General features: G+C 36.8%; 1 long non-coding RNA gene across 1 annotated transcript in view; it reads right to left on the reverse strand.

Annotated features, from left to right (window-relative positions):
• Window positions 1-4,778: 4,778 nt before the first annotated feature.
• Window positions 4,779-6,714, reverse strand: part of LOC141569990 (uncharacterized) — a 41,173-nt gene continuing 39,237 nt past the window's right edge. The window contains exon 2 of the long non-coding RNA XR_012493763.1: window positions 4,779-5,866. This is a non-coding gene — a long non-coding RNA (uncharacterized LOC141569990). The remainder of the gene's footprint in view (window positions 5,867-6,714) is intronic.

A 6,714-nucleotide genomic window follows, 5' to 3' on the forward strand; every position in this document is an offset into this window, starting at 1 on the left:
CTATTTTCACATATACTGGGTCTTTACTCTGACATCTCTAATCTGCTGTTAATCCCATCCAATGAGTTTAAAAATTTCCATTATTGTATTTTTCAGTTCTAAAATGTCTATCTGCTTCTTCATATTATTTTTTTCTATGATTGTCTATTTATACATTCAAAAATATTTGTGGTTGCTTGCTAAAGCATTTAAAAATAGCTACTTTAACATCTGTGTCAAATAATTTCAAGAGCTGTGTCATCTCAGCATTGGAATCTGTTCATTGTCTTTCTGCATTGAAATTTTTCTGATTCTTTGTAAACTGAGTAATTTTGGATTATATTCTGGATTGAGCTGAGAGTCTGGCTTAATCCAGAGGATCAAGTTGTCAGGAGTTCTGTTTCCATATCTTGGCTCTGCTTTCTTCTCTTTGCACTCTGTTCTTGTTCAGGTTCCTCATTTATGATAGCTAGAAGGCCCCCAGTAGCTCTAGACCCATGTCCTAACCTTTCAGCATCTCTTATAAAAAAAGTGGAATTCTCTCTTCTGACAGTTCTAGAATTTCATCTCATTGAATCATGTACCCATCCATGAATTAAATCATTTTAACTGGGTGAGTGAGCTGATTAGCTGGCCACAATTTTGTGCTACCTCCTGGAACTGGTGGACAGGATATCAACTTTTCCCAAATGACATTAAGGAAAAAGTTTCCCAAGGACAATAGGAGAGTACTAACAAGAAGAGGAAATAGATTTGGGATAATTAGAAAAAAACACGTATCTACCACAATAAACCCTTCCACAGAGAATTGCCTGTATACCATGTCTATGATTATTTTAGAACAATGCCTGCTGTGCTCTACTATCTCTAAGTGAGAGTGACTTATAGAAAAATGTAAATCAGTTTCATTTAGGGATATAAATGAAATGTCAGAATATATAATTGAACAGTATATAAAGGAATAAATTACCAAAATCAATCAAGGTATATCTTAGCATAAAATAATATAACAAAATCCATTAATATAATACATTGCATTAATAAGTTATGAGAAATAACAAAAAATAGGTGAAACTATAGCTAGTCCTTTTAAAATTAGGAACCAGAAAAGAAAATGATGCTCATTATTATCTTTATTATTTAATATTTTCAAAAATGCTAGTTAAAGTATTAAGGGATAAAGCAAATATAAAAAGTATCATAAATAGAAAGAGGGAGAATTATTCTACCAATAAAAGACCAAAACTAACAAAAGTGGACAGATTCAGTCTAGTTTATCGACAAGGAGAACCTGATCTGAAGGACAAGGACATAGGTTTGCTTTGGAACAGGGACAGTGGGAATGTCAGTTACAGAGCCAGATTATTCTAAGAATGATCTCAGAACTAGAGAAAAAGAACAAGTCCCAGCCCCTAGGAAATGGGGCTAAAAGGAACAAAGCCAGAAGTAGGTTCTAGCCAGATGGCTTGTAGCCAAAGAGCACTGAGTCCTCAGGTTCTAGGTAGAACAGAGATAGGTAGGGACCCAGACTTGCCATGTGGTCTATTTACCAACATCTTTTGGTGCTGGAAGAGTAGATATACTTAATGTAAGCACACTTAGGTGAGAGCAGCAGGGCAAGAGATTTTGATGTGGTGCTGGGCTGGCTTATCATTGGTTCAGGGCTGTGAGAGGGTAGGCAGCTTATTCTTAAATAGGTACTCCTTTGACAATATAACTCGGTTGAGAATGGTATGGGGCAAGTCCTGACAATGCCCTCCATGTGTATTAAGGATTGTGAACGGCATATCATAAAATAAATCATTATGTTTTAAATACAATAATGAAAGACATTCTTTTGAAGTTGGAGCTTTTGACACGGTAGGTTATCCTTTGTTACTCCATAGGTCTAGCCCCATGAGTAAACTAGAGGGCCAGAAATTCCAAAACTCAAAAGATACCAGTCAAAGGGCCCAGTTTCAACTAAGAGGAAGTAAGTATACGCCACCCTTTCTCTCCCACTGAATGAAGCTATAAAACTCAGAAAGAATATATGGAGTAGCTACTTGAAGACTCTAAAAACTAAATAGTAACATATGACTTGGGGAGGAAGACCAGAATTTTGAAATACCACTAAACTGGCAATGAGTTTACCATTTTCCCCCCTCTGATATCTCCTGGCCCCAGCTCAGTGCACTGGAAATGAACAATGGAGCACAGAAAGACAGAAGAAGTCCCCTGGTGGCAACTTGAGGAGCAGAAAATGTAACTTTTGAGTTCAGAGAGAGTGTGGAAATCTAGCCCCCTCTTTTTCTTTTCTTTGTTCTTCCATGCACCAGCCTCCAAGCAATCCTATGGTAGCAAAAGCAGCCAGTGGCAGCAGGAGCCTACAGCAGGCAAACTCTTTGGGAGAAAAACCTTTCTCTGTTTGGATCACACATTAGAAAGGGTAGAAAATGGATGCCCATGACTTTATTAATGGTTCCAGCTTTTACCAGGAGATGAGCTGTACTTAGAAGATTCAGACTTTTTAGAAAGAAAGTCTAAATGAATAAAAGACTGATAAATCATGAAGGAAGGCAAGAACTTTCACCGAATAGTGATACACAGTTGCCATGTTTATAGTATCCATGTGACTGTTCAAAGTATAAAAATGTGTATCCTAAGAATTATGTATAATAGTAAGTAAGAGCCATTCGTAATGTATTGCTCATTTGTAAGCTACTTGAAATTGTCCTAATGCATAGTGTCATACAAGTAATACAAGCATAAAGCATTAATGATCTTACCAAAATGAGGAAAAAAAAATTCACAAGGGCTTTCCCCTCTGTATTGTTTTAATATCAAAAATTTAAATATGCTGTTCTACTAGCGTTGTCTTCTAAGTGTCCAGTGTATTAGCACTTTCCTTGATGTGCTTAGGAGATGGATCCATGAATTCCTTAGACTTTCTGCTGGAGTTCATTTAAGGGTGTCTGATTATATGGTGAAGAGTAGACTGAAAAGACCTTTGGGTGACAATGTCATTATTTTCTCATTATGTTTTTAGGTTGATGATTAAGATACAGTTGTGTTTAAAACCAAATGGCATTAGTTATTAGGTTTACCAAACTGGAAACCTATCTTAGTTAATATTTTAGGAAATATGAATCCATAACAAAAGCCATAACTATTTTTACACTGGAGTGCTAGTTAACTTAGAGAGATGTAGAATTATTCACCATTTAATGGTGGTTATTAATGATGTTTATTTTCAGTATTTTTAATATGGGTAATTTTTTCACCTCCTCTTAAGAGGAATAATGTTTATTGATTAAAGATGGGAAATGGTTAAGACGCTAATTGTATTTCAGGTCTTTGACTATATTATGCATTGTATGATAGATTTCATTTTTCATGAAATGTCTTAGTTTTTCTACTTAAAAAATAGAGGTATGAATGAAAAAAAAAATCCTAAAAATGGGTCTTAGTGTAGTCACATCCTAGGTCTGTAGCTTCCTTGACAAAGATTAATCTTTAACTTAAGGGAGCCTGTCTATTGTCTTTTTGCCTCATACCCTTGGAATGCCAGAGTAAATCCTTTGTCCAGACCCCTCAGAGCACACACACTGCACCAGAGTACAAGACCACAGAACCCCTCATTGTTATCTTGTTCCCCGAATACCATCTCTATGTGCTGTAAAATATTAATTATTAACTATCCTGTACCCACCAATGTAAAAGAAGCATGTGTGTGTCTCTCAGTTTTGCTCTTTATCCAATCAAAAGATTTCCCTGCTTTGCTTTCTCCCACCCACTTAATCTACCACCAATGGATTGCATGTAAACTTCCTTAATTCTCCTTTGATTTTTAATGTATAAAATAAGCTGCAAAACTGCTATTCTCTAGAGCATTTTCTCAATCCTCAATCCAGGAAGTTGAGATTTTGCTTCCTGGCAATTGTCATAAGTTTGGCTCAAATAAATTCATCAAAATTCTCTACAGGCTTGGACATTTCTTACATCAACAGTAGTTAGGCAATTGAGTTTGCATTACATTTTCAGTCACTTTGAAAATGTAATTAGAGTTGCCAGTATACTTAAAATTGAAATGGAAGGGAGCACCAAGGAGAGGTTGAGAAGTCGCAATGTTCTTCAACCCTTTAGAGACACCTGGAACTTTAAAATTTTTAATCAATACTGAATACCCCTTTATTGTAATTTTTCAGATGATTAATGTGCTGCGAGGGATAAGATCCACTGGAGTAGAAAATTGTACCACTTCAGGGTCTCAAATGTGTTGAGACAGTTAAAGTGTAAAATGGCGGTGTTGTTGATTCTGGGAGCAATATTTCACACGCAGTTAGTGTACGTGATAAGTGTCATCACTTGTCAGAATAGATAACATCCATGGAACCCAAGGGAAATTGGGGTTCTTGAGTGACTAGGAGAGAACCCACCTAGGAAAGACTGACGGGCTCTGAGAAATCCCGGGAACAGGACCTGGGAGGTTTCTCTCCCGTCTCAAACCCCTAAACCACAGCATTAACACAATCACTACATGTTCAATGACTTGTGTACAAATAATATAAGCAATTGTGGCTTGTGTGTGAACTTCTGATTGAATGCAACACAGTCATAAAAACAAGTTATTTACTGCATTGCTCTTGGTTAGAGAACATGCTGGCATATATAAACTCTGTCATTAGAAAAGATTATACTGGTTGATAGAGGAAACAAAGAAGCTTTTGGAATGCTTCTAATATTCTCTATTGTTCTGGGCACTGGTTACACAGATGTGTTCAGTTTTTTAAAATTAATAAAGATGTACACGTATGCGCTTGAACTCTTCCGATGTATTTTGTCCTTCAATATTTGTATTAAAAATAAAAAACTGACGAACCACTGCTTCTTTTCAAGATGTGTATGGGGGTGCGGCTAGATAATTGTTTTCAATGGGAAAATAAATGTCTCTGTTGAACTCTTCCACTTACAGAGCTTGGGAGGAGGAAAATGCGGTTGGGGTGAAGAAAGACAGAAATTGCAAAGTCTGCCAGCTCTTCAGTCTGCACAGGAGTGAGTCCCTGAGGAGATGCTTTTTCTTTAGCAAAGTGACAAATGTGTTTTGGAATATGCAGTGGTGGACCCCAACCTGTGGAAGGAGTGGAGAGCTAATTACTCTGCCCTGTAAATGTGAAGGGAATCAAATTTCAGGAAGAGCTAAAGGCGAAAGGATCTACAGAATCAGGGAATAAGAGGGGATACCTGAGGGAGAGGACTGATTAAGCTGTGTGATGGCAGATTGAAGCCTGGGAAAAAGACAGCCAGAAAAAAAATGGGATGCATTCTACAGATGCAGTGGTAGAATGACTTTTAAGAAAAGGGGTATCTAATATTTAATTTCAAGTTGTTTATGTGGCTGTAATGAAATCTCTCTCCATTGCTCCAAATCCCCAGTAACATCTGCTACTCTAGCTCCCCGGCTCCCCGCCTGCTGTATACTATTACAAACAAGCTAGGTGGAAGGGTAATGTAACTTACTAATCCAGAGAGAGAGTGTGTGGGTTGGTTTGGTTATTTTAATTGGGTTGTTGCAGAACAAGGAATTGAATTTTCTTTTAACAATGATACATGCCAGCAACTTAGTGATTTGGGGCCAATCTCTCCAATTATAAAATGGAAAAGTGTAAAAACTGACTTGAGGCCCTTATGAGAGAGCTAATTCTGACACGTAGATGATTATCTATTTTCATCTTCAAGTGTAAATGACCAGTGTCTCACTGGCGGCTGTGACGTGGGACAAAGAGTACTATAACTTGAAGTCAGAAGATCAGCTACATTTCTTGGAAAAGCTACTTAGTCTCTGTAAGCTTGTTTCCTCGTAGATAAAATGGAGGGAAATGATTCCCATGTAGAGATACACCGAGACCTAAATGGAAAAATGTATTTGAAGTAAGTCCTTTAGAAGATGACGTATAGTGAATAATAAATATTAACACCTTTCCTTCTTTCACTTATATAATATTGCATGTAGAAGTATTTTGTAAATTGCAAAGCCACAAAAAATTGTTAGTAAAATTAGTGACAAGTAAAATTTGTTAATTATTTGAAAAGCACATCCTTCATAAGAGCAAATTTTCAGAAGTGGAAATAGTATTATTGTGCAGTAAATTAAACTAATGGTTTTGGTGCAGTGATTTTCAACGGAGGTTGATTTTGCCTCCCTCAACCCCTGGGACATTTGGCAAGGTCTGGAGATATTTTTGATTGTCACAAATAGGAGACTGCTACTGGCATGTAGTGAGTGGAGGCCAGAGATGCTGCTAAATATCCTACAATGCACAGGACAGTCTCCTACAATAAAGAACTATTCAGCTCATAACGTCAATAGCACTGTTGTAGAAAAACTCGTAGTAAGGCGAGTTAGTCTGGTTAGTCTTGGTTTCCAACTTTGCTGATGCCTAGACACATATTAACATTCTTTAACTTTAAAGTATTCCTTAGTCTGTGAACTCTCATAAAAAAAAAAGAAAAAGAAAATTTCCTTCTAAAGTGACCCCTATGATTACATGCTCAAGCCTATAAATCCTGCACCTGTAATGTCAGTACAAAGCTTGTGTTCAGCTCCAGAAAAGTCTAGAAAACACTGTCACCTCACATTCTTCTCCACATCCCACTGAAACACATATATTTTATAAAATGTTACCATTTTTGAAACCTGTACAGTCTTGCTTATCGCAAGCAATACTTAGTAAACAAAATTCCATTGTACTCAAC

Source organism: Rhinolophus sinicus, linkage group LG02 (genome assembly GCF_036562045.2).
Source record: "Rhinolophus sinicus isolate RSC01 linkage group LG02, ASM3656204v1, whole genome shotgun sequence".
Lineage (NCBI taxonomy): Eukaryota > Metazoa > Chordata > Mammalia > Chiroptera > Rhinolophidae > Rhinolophus > Rhinolophus sinicus.